Below are 17,029 nucleotides of genomic sequence, written 5' to 3'. Positions count from 1 at the left end.
TTGCAGAAAGCGATGCAATTGAGGTATTTGGCGACGTGTTTTGCGGGGTGTGAACAGATAGAAGCAGTTAGAACTGTCCTGTTGTGGAATTTGGAACGCAAGTATAAATGGGCAGTACAGGGCTGGGGAACTATAAGATTGGAAGCATAGAGGTGAGATTTTAAGAGGTGATAACTCCACCCAAACCACCTCCTCCTAGGTACATTTCCCCAGCAAATTGCAGATGTGTCATCCATCTTCCTACCAATGATGCTAAATGCTAAACACTTTAATTCCCCCCCCCCCCCCCCCCCCCATACTGCCCTTTGTGTCCTGGGCCTCCACCCACTGTCAGTGAGGCCCGGCGCAAATTGGCGGAATAGCACCACATATTTTGCTTGGGCAGCTTACTCCCCAGCGGTATGAATATTGACTTCAAATAACCCTTGCTTTCCCCCTCTCTTCATCCCTCCTCCTTCCAAATTCTCTGACCAGTCTGACTATCCCCCGATTAAATGTTCTCTGCATGCTTCGTTGTCACCTTCTTCTAGCTAAAAAAGATCTATTCTCCATTTTCCGTGATGTCTCATTTTCACACATTACACTTCCTTTTCTCTGTGTCCCCCTCTCCCACGACTCTCAGTCTGAAGTATAATTGTTCTAAGATATTTATGCTGTAAGCTTTACAAGTGAAAGCTGAAGCTACAAAAAATAAATAGTGTTCAAACTAAGTATACACAAACAACAACAACACACATCGGGATTTTTTTTTTACCAAGATCGAATTCAGCACAAAAGCCACATCTTGGTATTCTGAGACCCTTGGACGCAACGTCTACCTAAACGAAGACAGACAAAATAACCATTAAACATGTAAGTCTGGCTGAAGAGATCATTGCTACAATTTTAATCGTAAACCTCAATAAAGTGAAAAATATATATTTTTTATGATATATCCTCAAGCAAAAATAATCTATGCAATCACCCCATGTATTTTAAATGGAGAAACTATGTTTAGTTTCAAATGGCTATGTGCAGTATTTCAAAGCAAAAGGCAGCAAAGTTATCCAGAATATTTTATAGTTTCATTTAGGAAAAGACTGAAGTTGCAAGATCACTTTAACTGATAAGTTGTAAATTAAATCTGGATTCAGCAATGGGGTTTCCCAGCCATGACCGAAGCTGGATTCAAGGAATCTTCAACAGGAGATCAGCCCTTATTGAAATACTGGTCCTTAATTTCTAACTGGAATTCTCAATGTAATGGTAATCTCTACACCAATTATCAACACATACTGCATATCCCTACTATTTTGACTATTCTGGTATTAAACATTCCCAGCCACAAAGGATCAAAATTTATACACACTTCCAAATAAATAATTTTAACAGAAAGAAATTAGACATTTTTTTAAAATGTGGAAGCAGTTTGAGTGTGACCTTTAATTACAAGGATTTAAAGTATAAAGGTTATAAAAAGGGGAAGTGCAGATCTTAACTTAGAACCCTTCAAATAGTGGTACACTTTTCTTAAATAGTGGTACATCATTTGTTTTACTGAGATATCTATTTTACCTTTAGCAACTGCAGAATTCAAACTGAAGATTAAATATAATTTATTATATTAAAAGAATGGATAGGAACGATTTATATGGATATGGGCCAAATACAGGCATGTAGTTATTCCCTTTATCATGACGGCTTGCTTGTAATCATGTATAGTCTTTCTGCTCACTGGATAGCATGCAACAAAAAAGCTTTTCATTGTACCTTGGTACACATGACAATAAAGTAATCTAAGGACTAGTGTAGATGGGGCATCTTGGGTCAAAGGCGTGTTTCCATGCTGTATGACCCTAATACTGAAATGTATATTTTATCTTCAGTAGCTGCAAAACTCAAACTGAAGATTAACTATAATTATATTAAAAGACACAATTATCATAAATCTATTATACATGTTGCACTTAAAAAATAATTTTACCCCCTGCAGTTTCAGTAAATTAACTGATTTAAGGGCCTTCCCCAGTTACGCGATTTTTAAGGCCACTGCCGGCGACTGTCAAAATCGTAACAGATCGCCAACATTTTCTTTTACCCTACGACAATGACCACAACAATGCCGAGTCAGGTCTTACAGAACGCATGTGACAACTGAAGATAGACACAAAGAGCTGGAGTAACTCAGCGGGCCAGGCCGCGTATCAGGAGAGAAGGAATGGGTGAAATTTCAGGTCGAGACCCTTGGTCTGAAGTACGGTGTCGACCCCGAAATGTCACCCATTCCTTCTCCCCAGAGATGTGATAACCTGCCGGTGTACATTTGGCCACTTCTATAGGGAGGTTTGATAGTGCGAAGTTATTTAAGATCTTCTTTGAACTTCTTCAGATCTCTAGTTTCGCTCTCCCCTGACTCTCAGTCTGAAGAAGGGTCCCGACCCGAACCGCCACCTATTCCATTTCCCCAGAGATGCTGCCTGACCCACTGAGTTACTCCAGCATCTTGTGCCTACTATACCTATGGTTTTCTTTTAGACGCAAAGTGCTGGGGTAATTCAGCGGGACAGGCAGCATCTTTGAAGAGAAGGAATGGGTGACGTTTCGGGTCGAGGCCCTTCTTCAGACTGATTTTGACAGTCTCGACCCAAAACGTGACCCATTCTTTCTCTCCAGAGATGCTGCCTGTCCCGCTGAGTTGCTCCAGCATTTTGTGTCTATCTTCAGTGTAAACCAGCATCTAACTGCAGTTCCTTGTGCCGGTTTACACCTCGCCACTTCTATATGAGGCATGGTGGTTTGATAGTGCAAAGTTATTTAAGAGCTTCTTTGAACTTCATATCTCTAGTTTCCCTCTCCCCCTGACTCTCAGTCTGAAGAAGGGTCCCGGCCGAAATTCATAAATTCCATCTTCAGTGTAAACCAGCATCTGCAGTTCCTTCCTCCACACGCTTTTTTTTCAAACTTGCTTTGAATATTTTATTTTGTAGCATTTGCTAGTTATTACCTTTTATTTAAACCTCCCTATTGGAATCAGGATGAAGGTTTCCTGTCAGTAACACACACCAGATTCACCAGTCAGGCTCCTCGCTAGAACTATTGTTAACCGCTCAAGGTGTTAAATTCACAAAGTTTAACTTCTGGCTGGAAGCTCGAGTTTTAATTACGTCGAAAAATCTCTTAATAGTCTTCTTGCCTTTAAAAAAAATAATAATTGCAGGCCGAGCTAAAAATGTTAAACTTTTATTTAGCGTGCAACTTTGAACCGTCATCTGTTCGTTCAAAACTTTTGCATCTGTTCTACTTGCAGCTTTTAGTTTAGTTTAATATGCATAGAAATATATATTTAATACGGCCCTACTTAAATAAATGGATGGAAGCCCACCCAGCCAGAACGTGGTATTACAGATGTTAGTTCAGGTGTAAAGAGCTCAATGGTTGAATGTTACTTTTTTTGTGAAACTAGCACCTGGTTAAATGGTTAAGACACGGTCTTCGGAAACATCGCAAAAATTCCCACGCTTACCTGACCGTCAAACTGTCACCTCCAATCTACCTGTCAAATGTCCTGACGATAAATAAATTGGTTAAACAAAACTATTTTCTGGTATCTTCAAATGCCTTTTCTTAATTTAATATTACGTGCTTCTAAATGCATCTGCGACAACCTAGCTAACCTGGGGACACCATGCGACAGCACCCATAATATACTACGATACCTGTCCCCGAGAAATTTCTATCTGGAAAATGTTTTCGCGATGCGCCGAGATCCGCTACGATTCATTGAAGACTCCTCACGATCATGCCCAAACGTTACAGGAACTAGATACCTCAAAGGTAACTTAGAATAGAAGCTTGGTATAGAACTTAAACACTTATTCCACGAATAGATGCCATTGGTAAGGCTGCTTCTTTGATTTTCCAGCTGACTTCATAGGCACAAATATTTTAATTAATTTAATTCAAGTTCAGACTGTCCCTTTGCTGCAGCTCATGGAAGACAATTCCCCACATATCTATTTAAAAATACATTGAGCAACTATTATCCACCTCCAATAAATTTAGCATGCATTAATAATTGGATAATAAGAGGGTAATAGGGAAAGAAAGGTGAATATGAAGGGATAACAGTATAAAATAATAAATTGTCATTAAATCTAAGTAAAACGAAATTTATTGTGTTTGGAAATCGAAAAATAAATTCAGAGATAACATTTATGATTAATGATGTAGAAATTGAAAGCGTGTATGAAAATAAATTTTGGGGAGTGATAATAGATCATAAACTCTGTTGGAAACCTCACATAAAACATATCAAATCAAAACTGTCTAAATCCATTGCAATACTGCACAAAACTAAGGCCATCTTGAATCAAAATTCACTATTTACGTTATATTGCTCACTCATTATTCCATATATTACATTCTGTGTAGAAGTATGGGGAAATACCTACAAAACTAGCACTAATTCAATCTTTATATTGCAAAAAAGAGCAATGCGAATTGTCAATAAGACTGGTTATACCCATTATTTATGAAATCATATGCCCTAAACTTTATGGACCTAGTAGACTTTAAAACTCTGCAAATAATGTTTAGAGCAAAAGAAAGAACACTTCCTGACTGTATCCAAGGTTTGTTTTCAGTGAGGGAGAGCAGGTATCCACTCTGGGGTAATTATATATTTGAAAAATGAGGGTAAGAACAAATGTGAAAAATACATGTGTGACTGTTAAAGGGATCAATTTATGGAATAGTTGCAACAATGAATTAAAAGAATGTAGTAATATGTGTAAATTCAAGAAAATGTTCAAAAACATTATATTTGAAAGATACAAAATATGTGATCAGCACTGAGAAATGACTGACATGACAGAAATTATGTTTCCTGATTGTATTTGTGTTTCTTTCTATGTTTTGTTTCTGACTTATGATGTTGTGGGTTTTTTTAATCATATTTTGTTAAGTATGAACGGTAGGCACAATAAACTTTGGCTTCTGCCTACACATTTTTTTTGGTCAGGAAATATGTGTGATTATATTGTTTTATTTTTGATACAATGTATTTGCACTATTTAACTTTCACAACTGTCTGGTCAATCTGTTGTATTGTATTGACAAAAAGACCCCCACATATATATAAATAAATGATACTGACCTTTGATTCCTCTTTATTTACTCTGAAGTAGCAGTTCCTAGTGCCCTTTCTAACCTAAATAATTTTCACCATTTTACAATAAGCAAGTGAAAATACAATTTAAAACAGTCCCAACAGGGCGGGTGATCTGCTGGAGTCTTCCTTTGGAGGTGCTCCGGGTGTTCCAAGGTCAGCCGCCTGGGAGGCGCTGTGGGCACGGCGGCTGAGATGCGATGGTCGTGTGAGGCGACGGATGGCATGTTCGCGAGTCGACGTGTTCCGGATCCACGTGTCGGCAAGAGTGAGCAGCTGGAGGCCTTGCAACAGCCTGGGGTTCAATTATATCAGGCACCGCTCCAAATGGCCATGCGTGTGGATCAGATGCATGGAGCGGCGGAGCAACGGTGGAAGGCATGGACACATCGCTTGGTCAGGCTGACCCCTGCAACCCCAACCCACTGCCACCGCCTGGACAATGTGCCTTTATGGCCAAGTTGACTCTCCCATTTTTAATAACTCTGAACTTGAAGAGCACAAGATGTAGCTGGAAAAATGGCAACTCTCGTGCAGCGCCTCACTGTGATCAACTAATCTCACACTCCTGTATGATTGTGCCCCATTTACAACAAAATTATTGCTGAACTGTATACAAAATAAGAATTTCACTCTACCTAGGTACATGAGAAAATAAAGTACTATTGAATCATTAAATGTGAGAAACATAGAAAAGTGGCTTTCAAAGTAATGCTCCCGAGCTTTCATTTCATAGGTTATAGGGGCAGATTAGGCCATTCATCCCATCAAGCCTACTCCTCCATTCATTCACGGCTGATCTATCTTTCTCCTCTCAACTCCATTCTCCTGCCTTCTCCACATAACCCCTGACACCTGACACATGTACTAATCAAAATTCTTAGTGTATAGGAAAGATCTGCAGATGCTGGTTCAAATCAAAGGCAGACACAAAATGCTGGAGTAAATCAGTAACACAGGCAGCATCTCTGGAGAGAAGGAATGGGTGATTTTTCGGGTTGAGACCCTTCTTCAGACTGAATCAAAATTCTTACTTATAGCAGCACAACAGATATGTAAGCATTGTACATTTAACTTGTAGTTTAGTTTAGCAGAAACAGGTCCTTCAGCCCACCGAGTCCTCACCGACCAGCGATCCCCGCACATTAACACTATCCAACACACAAAAGGGACAATTTACATTTTTATACCAAGCCTATTAACCTACTACCATTGCGCATTTAGAGTGTAGGAGGGAACTGAAGATCTCGGAGGAAACCTACACATGGCCCTGGGAGAATAGATAAACACCGTACAGACAAATCGAGTGAAATTTAACTAATTGAAATCGTAGTCAGTGAGGAATTGAAATCAATTGAAATGGTAGTCAGGATCGAGCCCGGGTCTCTGGCTCTGTAAAGCGGCCCCTCTACCGCTGCGTCACCATGCTGCCCTCCTTTCTAAAACACATTGAATTATTTTGTGATCATTCTCCATTACCAAATACAATCTTGCAGCATTCCCCAATGCAGGGACACCTACTGAACAGTAGAGTGCGACATTCCTTCTTTACCCCTAACCCAGCACAAATTTGCTTCTTAAAATAAAAAGTTCTACTAAGCTACAGGTATATCGATCTTTGCAAAAACATAAATCACCCGCATACTAATTCTTCCTATTGTATTGGTAGAGACTATATTCATGACGTACACTTTCTGGTATAGATCATTAAATAGGATTTTGAAATTGGAACCATGTCTGAATTTCCCCTTCCTATCTTATCAGCCTTATTATTTGGTCCAAAGACACAAAAAGCAACTGGAGTTCTTCATGCTCTGCATGAATTTGAATCACCCAACATTACTCAATAGACACAAACAGAAGTCAGGTTCATGTATTTTTTAAAGAGGGGAATGGGGAAAGGAAGAGGTAAAGCTGGATTGACCAGTCTTATAAATGAATAAAACTATAATTTTATTCACCAATTGTAAGCTATTATCTCATTTACTCTGAGCACACTATTCAAATCCATTTGTTCTTTTTGGTGACTACTTCATTTCAAGTATATGTCCAGTTTCTAATAAATTGCTGTTTCCTTTTGTATATGTCAGAGCAAAAGGATTTTATTTACCATGCACAATGCGTGGAATTGGTTGCCAGGTTCATCATTTCCTTCCACTGGTTCTACCCTATTCTTTCTCCTCGAGTGCTTCTTCTTCGATTTTTTTAAGCAGTGCATGTCCCACATTTCAACAGTCATTGCAAAGGGATTCTAAACAGTATTCAACTCACTTTGTTTACTTACCACACATTTTTGTTTTTGTTGATTCATCTTGTGACTCGACATCTGATTTCACCTGCTTAAGGTTTTGAATACCATCCTAAGTATGAGGAAGGGACTCGACCCGAAACGTTACCCATTCCTTCTCTCCCGAGATGCTGCCTGACCTGCTGAGTTACTCCAGCATTTTGTGAATACCTTCGATTTGTACCAGCATCTGCAGTTATTTTCTTATCCTAAGTATGCAATTCCTTACCTGCTTCATTGCTTGATGAATCTTCAGCAGGCTCTACATTGTTCTTTCATTTTCGGTTTGCTTTCTCCCCTTCCTTCTTTTCTGTTTCACTGCTTGGTTGTTGATGTTCACCAGGCGTTACGCAGATCTTTCTTTCTCCCTTTGATTTCTTCCTTCTTTTCTGCTTCACTGCTTGATGATTGTTCTGCAGCAGGGTTTATTTTATTATTTCTTGGCATCTTCATCTGATATCTATAACAATGAAGAAAATTAGTTGAATGCACAAAAACCCAACAAAACAAAAGTGAATTATCCATGAGGAATTAAAGGGAGTGTTAAAAAGCTGACAAGTCGTCAGAAATAGTTTTAGACCTGTAGAATGGGAGCATTTAGAACTCAAAGGAGAACCAAGAAATGGTGTGAACATAAAATGGACTGCAGGAGGAAAATCCTAAAAATGGCAGGTGTGAGCCCTTACAGGCAGAGACAGGAGAATTAAAGATGGGGAATGGCAGAGAAGTTAAATAATTCCTTTCAGTTTGTCTTAAAGAAATAATACCGGTATGCAAAAGAACAAAAAGCCAGTGAGAAAGAGAAATGAAAGGAACGGAGAACTAATCAATAAAAGTGATAAAGAATTGTCGGCAGACTTAACTATAAACCTTTACGCAAGACATGTAATGTTGAAGCTCTATAAGGCTCTATAAGGAGAGATGCAATGTACTGGCTCTGAAGAGGGTCCAGAGGAGGTTTACTAGAAAGATTCAGGGATGTGTGGTGCGCACATGATGAGCGTTTGACAGTACTGGGCCTCTACTCGCTGGAGTTTAGCAGGTTGAGGGGCGATCACATTGAAACTTACAGAATAATGAAAGGCATAGAGAGAGTGAATGTTGAAAGGATGCTTCCACTGGTGGGAGAGTCTATGACCATAGGTCATCACCTCAGAATTAAAGAGCGCTCTTTTAGAAAGAGGACGTAGAAGTGAGGAGAAACTTCTTTAGTCAGATGGTACTTAATCTGTGGAACTCATTGCCATGGATCCTTCCGGAGACACAATCAGGTTTTAGACCATCACGTGAAACAGCCGTCATGATTTTCACAATGCGTCAACTACAAGATAAATGTCGTGAACAACTTCAAGCTTTGTACATGGCATTCATCGACCTCATTAAGGCATTTGACTCAATATCAAGGGAACTCTAATGGGACATCCTATCTACCTATGGATGTCCTGAAAAGTACATTTGAATCCTGAGACTCCTCCACAATGACATGCATGCCACAGGCATGGTCAGTAACAGCAGGTGTGAGCCATTTCAAGTCAGATCAGGAGTGAAACAGGGATGCGTGATTGCCCCAACACTGTTCACCGTCTTCATTGCAACAACCATCCATATCATCAAGAACGACCTACCCCCAGGGATCGAAATCGTCTACAGAACAGATGGCAGACTTTTCAATCTTGCCCGCCTGAAGTCCAATAGTAAGACATCTATGAGCTCCCTCATCGAGTTCCAATACGCAGACGATGACTGTGTTGCAGCTCTCTCAGAAAATCATCTGCAACAGATCCTGACTGCCTTCAACAGTGCAAACACGAAACTTGGACTTACCATCAACTCCAAGAGGACTTAGTTATCTAACAATCGTCACCAACGGAGACAAATCGGAAAGAACCGTCAATTCAACTTGGTGAAACATCCCTCGAAAATGTGGATCACTTTCCATACCTTGGAAGTCACCTCTCCTCCAATGTCGACCTTGATGACAAGATCCAACATCGTCTTAAGTGTGCTGGAACAGCTTTTGGATGTCTTCGAACAAGAGTCTTTCTCAGAAAATCGTGACATCCAGACACCAAAATGTGAGTGTACAAATCAGTAGGGATTCCAACGCTCCTGTATACATCAGAAACCTGGACAACATATCGATGCCATCTGAAAACACTTGAAAAGTTCCATCAACTATGTTTTTGAAGCAGCTTAAATATCAGCTGGGAAGACAAAAGAACCAACGTCAGCATGCTGAATGAAGCAAAAGCATCAAGCATCAAAGCCTTTGTCATCAAGAACCAACTAAGATGGAGCGGTCATGTTGTTCGGATGGAAGAGGAGTGTCTACCAAAGGAAGCCTTCTACTCCCAGCGTAAAGAAGGCAAACGTAAAAGAGGCGAACAAAAGAAGAGATTCAAAGATGCCTTAAAAGCCAGCATGAAGAAATGTGAAATCAACATCGAAAATTGGGAAACCAATGCCAAGGACAGGAAACTCTGCCGAACCATCATCCAAAAAGGAACAGCCACCTTCAAAGCCAACAGATGCGCAGAATTAGAAGAAAAGAGAAGTAAACGTAAAGAGAGGCAGCAACAACCAAAGCCCGATCTGACTTCTGGAATTACCTGCCCTAGATGCCAAAGAACTTTCAAAGCCAGGATTAGACTCGTAAGCCACCTGAGAGCTCATAACAACAACGGAATGTAGACCATCATCCTCGACCTTGAGGGATAGCCACGACGACAAATCTGTGGAACTCATTGCCACTGAGGGCTGTTAAAGTCAGTGGATATTTTTAAGGCAGAGGTAGACAAATTCTTGATGAGAACAGGTGTCACGGGTGATGGGGAGAAGGCAAGAAAATGGGATTAGGAGGCAGAGATCAGCCATGATTGTATGGCAGTGGACCTGATTGGCCAAATGGCCCAATTCTACTCCTATAACTTGTGAACTTTACCTGCGCTATATTACAGATACCATTAGTTTAGAATTAGTAAATTACATTAACTGAAAACTTCAGTTTAGAAATTGATATGAATGTATTCCAATGGCATGGTGTCAAAACAGTTGGTGCACTACCCACCACGTTAACGATGTTGGAGAAAGGTTGAAAGGGGTTACTGCTTTGGTTCGCTTCATCTTCCAGATTTGAAGAGTGTCTTTGATTGGAAGAATTTTCTTCCTATTCTCTGCGTTTACAAAGACAAAAATATACACATTTTTAATAATTTAAACATTTTTAATAATTAATTCCCAGTCAATATTTATGCTGGCAATGCTATCACTGATTGCCCATACTTCAGTTCAGCAATTGATACAGCTGTACCTCTTCTAAGTTGGTGGGTCTTAAAAGAAAGGCACCCGAGAATGCACTTCTATGACCTTCCAACAACTACGTCTTAAGGTGTACACTTTCAAATTTGCAAAATGCTACGGTGCTATGATTCAAAGAGCAAACTCGTAACAACACAAACTCTTGCTCTCAGGATTATTGGTGCAGTGGTATCCAGCACGAGTGTTCACACGGTCAAAATGGTGCCTTGTACAATAGCATTAAAATGAGGATTGACTAAAATAAAAATCTGAAGTGATGTGTAAATGTGAAGCAGATTTGTTTTTGAACAATTCAATGCTGACACTAATAAATGTTATAATTTTATCTTTAAATATTACTCTTGGCATACCATTTACTCATACCACTGGAACCTTTCTGTATTTTTTTTTTGCAAACTTCTGCAAAATAAGACAAATGAGAAATATACCAAGTTAAAAGTAGAATAACATTTTCTGATCAGCACCAAAAGTACAAACTAATTGTACAAATCTAAATTCTTCTGAAAGCAAGCCATTGAATTTTTCCAAACAACCTCCATCTGAGTGCAGGGTGTAAGTCATAGTTTGCAAAATATCTTTTGTACATTTAGTTCGAATGGCATTTACCATTTTGTTTTATTCCAGGCATTATTTGGACTCTAATTCCATTTCTTAATACGATATCAATTTAATTAATATAAGATAATATTAATTTTTTGTCAGTTCATACAATGAATGACTTTCTATTAAAAACCGTAACTACCCCATGAGAATAGTTACACTGCTTCACCCTTGGGATACTAAAGGTAACGGCTTTGTAAACCGGTTGCCTAATCTGTGATTGGGTTTCATGATCAATCACAATCACAATCATACTTTATTAGCCAAGTATGTTTTGCAACATACGACCAATGTCATTTGCCATACAGTCAAAACAATAAAAAGCAACAGGACACACAAAATACATTTTAACATGAACATCCACCACAGTGACTCCTCCACATTCCTCACTGTGGTGGAAGGCGAGAAAAAGTTCAATCTCTCCCTTCTTTGTCCTCCAGCGGTCAGGGTCCTCAAATCTTCCTTTGACGGGATGATCTTCACTCCCATTACTGGAGGCGGACCTTCCTCGTCGGGGCGATCAAGCTCCTGCATCGGTGGGAGGGGGGATCTCTGCTCCCCTGCGTCGAGCGATCTACCCCGGGTCGGGGCCAGTTGAGCCTCGTGCAGCTTGGAGCTCCTGATGTCGGTCTCAACTTGGGACTGTGAGCTCCTTGATGTTAAAGTCCGCAGGCGATCCAGGCAAGGAATTGCATGCTCAGATGTTAAGTCCATGCGGTGAGGCTCAATGTCAGTCCCGATCAAGGCCTCCAGCTCCATGATGTTAGGCCGCAGAGCGACCGGAGATACGATCCGGAAAACAATCGCATCTCCCGCAAGGTAAGAGATTGAAAAACAGTTTCCCCCGAGCCCATCCCCCACCCCCACATAAAACAAACCAGAGAACATTCACACAAACTTTTAAAACTTAACAAAAATAATTTTAAAAGTTCGAAAAGGACAGACAGACTGTAGGCGTCGTGCAGAGCCTCCTGGTGGTCGATGCAGATAAGGGAGCACAGTGGTACAGATGGTAGAGTAGCTGCCACACAACGCCAGAGACCCAAGTTCCATGCTCGACTCCACTCAGTCTACCTAAACCTACCTGATCTCCCAAATGCTAAACACTTTAATTCCCCCTCCCATTCCCGTACTGACCTTTCTGTCCTGGGCCTCCTCCACTGTCAGAGTGAGGCCCTGCGCAAATTGGCGGAACAGCACCACATATTTTGCTTGGGCAGCTTACTCCCCAGCGGTATGAATATTGACTTCAAATAACCCTTGCTTTCCCCCTCTCTCCACGGTCAAACAAGACGGTCAAACAAGATTATAGCCAATAACTACATCCCAGTGTATAACTAGTACAGTAAAACATAAAAATACTTAATTTCAGAATATGACAAAATAATGCGTTGACCCCAAGGGCATAAATCACATAATGGGTCTGAAACGCTCTTATTATCACATTGCTTGTTCAATTAGGTGTTTCCAGCATTTTTCACATTTTTATTTCATATTTCCAGCCTCTTAATGCATTTCAATCTCAAGTTTGAATCAGTTTACAAAAAATGATTGTTACAAAGCATGGCGGCTCTTCGTTTTGCTCCCCGCCTCTCCCAGCGATCCCCCCCCCCCCACCAACCGGGTCCTCCATTGTTCTTCCCCTCCAGCCCCTCACGGCAGTCCTCCACGCTCTCATTGACCGTCAATCGCGGGTCGACCCATGAGTCATCGCCACCCCAGTTGCCCCATCGTCGCGATGCTTCACCGCTGCTGCCGCCAAGGCAATCCCGCTGTCAACGCCCCACTTCACGCCTCTCTGGTGTCGACCCGGGCCCCAGCCGTGTGCTCCGTCGGCCGCTTCACCCGACCCGGGCTTCTACCCGTGAGGCCCCGGCCGGGCCCCGACCAGGGCTTCCATGTGGCGTTCCGGGAGGCATCGAGACCGCAACGTCACGATAAAGGCTTCCGGCCATGTTCCCAGTCCACAGCCGCGGCCTGTCGAGAAGTTATGATGTGTCAGAAGAAACTGCAGATGCAGATTCACACTGAAGATAGGCACAGAATACTGGAGTAACTCAGCGGGATCTCCGGAGCGAAGAAATGGGTGATGTTTCGGATCGAGACCTTTGTTCAGACCAGCGGTGCTGGAGCGGTGCTCCGGTGAGCTCCGGCAGCACTTCACGCCTGGTGGGGGAGTGAGGGTCTGTGTCTCGGGGCTGGCGGTTGGGCGGTGATGCCCATTGGTCCGTGCAGCTCCGCCAACGCATTCAAACTGCGGCGGTAGGGGAGAGGCGTGAGCAACGCAGGCGCCTCAATGGGAAGCCGATTTCAAGCATTTAGCGCGGGGCCCTCGAAAGTGCGGGGACCCGAGCAAATGGCACTTTTGCTACAATGTTAATCCGGCCCTGCCCCCACCGCCCTCTCAACCCACACCCCTCCCCACGCACACCCCTCCCCCACACACCCATCCCCCACCCAACACACCCCTCCCCCACACATCTCCCACACCCCTCCCCCACACATCCCTCCCCCACACATCCCTCCCCACACCCCTCCCCGACACACCCCTCCCCGACACACCCCTCCCCGACACACCCCTCCCCACACACCTACCCCCACACACACCCACCCCCCACACCTCACACACCCCTCCCTACACCTCCCTACACCTCCCTCCCCCACCCCCCCCACACACCCCTCCCCAACACCTCACACACTCCTCCCCCACACACCCCTCCCCCCCACACACCCCTCCCCCACACACCTACCCTCCCCACACACCTACCCCCCCCACACACCCACCCCCCCCACACACCCCTCCTCCACACCACACACCCCTCCCCACACACCCCTCCCCCACACCTCACACACCACTCCCCCACACATTCATCCCCCACATACCCCTCCACCACACACCCCTCCCCCACACCTCACACCTCTCCCCGACACCCAACCCCACAAACATCACACACCCCTACCCCACACACCCCTCCCCCCCACGCACCCCTCCCCCACACACCTCACACACCCCTACTCCACACCCCACACCCATTCCCCACACACCCCACATCCCTCCCACACACCCCATACCCCTCCCACACACCCCTCTCCCCCACACCCCCGCACACACACCCCTCCCCCACACACCCCTCCCAAACACACCTCACACACCCCAAACACCCCTCCCCACACACCCCTCCCCCACACACCCCTACTCCACACCCCACACCCATTCCCCACACACCCCACATCCCTCCCACACACCCCATACCCCTCCCACACACCCCTCCCACACACAGCCCTCTCCCCCACACCCCTCCCACACACACCCCTCCCCCACACACCCCTCCCAAACACACCTCACACACCCCAAACACCCCTCCCCACACACCCCTCCCCCACACACCCCTCCCCACACACCCCTCCCCTCCTGCTTCTCTCCCTTCCTCTTCTCCCCCTTTCCTTCCCACCCCCACCCCACCCGCACCCTGTTCCGCTCGGGCCCCACCTGTGGCGCCGCCACCCACCTCTCCCCCACACCCCTCCCACACACACCCCTCCCACACACCCCTCCCCCACACACCTCACACACCGCTCCCCCACCCCCACACCCCCGTTCCCCACACACACTTCTCCCCCACACCCCTCCCACCCCACCCCTCTCCCCCCACCCCTCCCCGCACACCCCTCCCGCGCACCCCTCCCTCACGCACCCCTCCCCCACCCCCCCCCCCACACCACACCCCTCCCCACACCCGACTCCCCCACACACCCCTCCCACACACCACTCCTCCACACTCATCCCCCACACACCCCTCCCTCACATACCCCTCCCCCACACACCCCTCCCCCACACACCCCCACCCCACACCCCTCCCCACACCCCTCCCCCACACACCCCCACCCCTCCCCCCTCCCCCACACCCGTTCCCCACACACACCTCACACACCCCTCCCCCACACACCCGTTCCTCACATTCCTCCCCCCCACACACACCCCTCCCCCCACACACCCCTCCCACACACCCCTACCCCACACCCACCTCCCCCACCCCCCTCCCACCCCTCCCCCACACCCACCCCTACCCCCACACACCCCTAACCCACACCCCCCTACCCCACACCCCTCCCCCACACCCCTCCTCCCACACCCCTTCCCCCACACCCCCCTCCACCACACACCCCTACCCCACACTGCTCCCCCACACACCCCTCCCCCACACACCCCTACCCCACACCCCTACCCCACACCCCCCTCCACCACACACCCCTACCCCACACTGCTCCCCCACACACCCCTCCCCCACACCCCTACCACCACACACCCCTCCCCGCACACCCCTCCCCGCACATCCCTCCCCCCGCACACCCCTCCCCCCGCACACCCCTCCCCCACACACCCCTACCCCACACCCCGCACACCCCTCCCACACACCTCTCACCCACACCCCACACACCGCTCCCCCACACACCCCTCCCCTCCTGCTTCTCTCTCCCTTCCCCTTTCCCCCCTTTCCTTCCCACTCCCACCTCCTCCGCACGCTGTGCCGCTCGGGCCCCACCTGTGGCGCCGCCGCCGCCGCCGCCCTCTCTCCCCGCTCCATCCTCCGTCCCCTCGGACGCTCCCTCGCTCTCCGACCGTTAAACCGTCATCCTCGCGGAGCGCGCGCTTTCCCTGACGGCGTGATGTAGGGCGGGGCTCGCGTTCTCCCTGACGGCATGACGTAGGGCGGGGCTCGCGTTCTCCCTGACGGCATGACGCAGGGCGGACTCGCGGTCTCCCTGACGGCGTGACGCAGGGCGGTCTCCCTGACGGCGTGACGCAGGGCGGACTCCCTGACGGCGTGACGCAGGGCGGACTCGCGGTCTCCCTGACGGCGTGACGCAGGGCGGTCTCCCTGACGGCGTGACGCAGGGCGGTCTCCCTGACGGCGTGACGCAGGGCGGGGCTCGCGGTCTCCCTGACGGCGTTAACGAGGTTTCCTAATTCGTTATGATGGTGACAAGTGAAAGAAATTGAACGAAAGATAGGCACAAAATGTTGGAATAACTCAGCGGGTCAGGCAGCGTCTCCGGGGAGAAAGAATGTGTGTTGTTTCGGGTCGAGACTTCTTCAGATTGAAAGTCAGCGGAGAGGTAAGCTGGAGGATGAAATGACTTATTCAGGCAGGCAGGCAGTATGTATGTATGTATGTATGTCTTCGTTACTCCATAAACTCTGGAGACGATGCCTAAGCCGCTGATTACTCCAGCGCTGTGTATCTATATAGTATAAACCAGCATCTGTACTTCCTTTTCATTGCATTACATTACAAGAAATTGAACTTACAGCGTTAAGCCACTCCAGGCTGAAACCGGTGATGCACGTAAATTTGGATACAAATCCAGGCACTTATGCACTGCTGGTTTATAGAATTACGGGATTTCTCAAAGCCTGGTAGGTCAAGACTATCACTTTTAACATCCCTCAAATGTGCAGGGTTGCTATTCTTCTGCCTTCCGCTCTTTTGCACGTGCCAGGAGAGACTCTAGATATGGACCACATAGATTTCATCAGTTTAGTTTATGAACGGCGTTGCTATTAATGCGCAAGTTTCCAAATACCCAGGACGTGATGTTAAAAATCCAAAGTGCCAAATCTCAACTTGCTCCCGGTGGTGATGGGAGGCTTATGCACTCACTTATGCTCCTTCGAT

General features: G+C 45.9%; 1 long non-coding RNA gene across 1 annotated transcript; it reads right to left on the bottom strand.

The window, feature by feature from the left end:
* Positions 1-415: 415 nt before the first annotated feature.
* On the bottom strand, positions 416-16,029 carry LOC144592295 (uncharacterized). Its single transcript, XR_013547108.1, has 4 exons — positions 15,896-16,029; positions 10,501-10,606; positions 7,663-7,893; positions 416-818 (listed from the first exon to the last, which is right to left on the bottom strand). It is a non-coding gene; the product is annotated as an uncharacterized LOC144592295 (long non-coding RNA).
* Between the last annotated feature and the right edge of the window lie 1,000 nt (positions 16,030-17,029).

This window comes from Rhinoraja longicauda, chromosome 3, assembly GCF_053455715.1.
Source record: "Rhinoraja longicauda isolate Sanriku21f chromosome 3, sRhiLon1.1, whole genome shotgun sequence".
NCBI classification, from domain to species: Eukaryota; Metazoa; Chordata; class Chondrichthyes; order Rajiformes; family Arhynchobatidae; genus Rhinoraja; species Rhinoraja longicauda.
The sequence above is the reverse complement of the archived record's forward strand: the minus strand, read 5'-3'. Positions and strand labels throughout refer to the sequence as shown.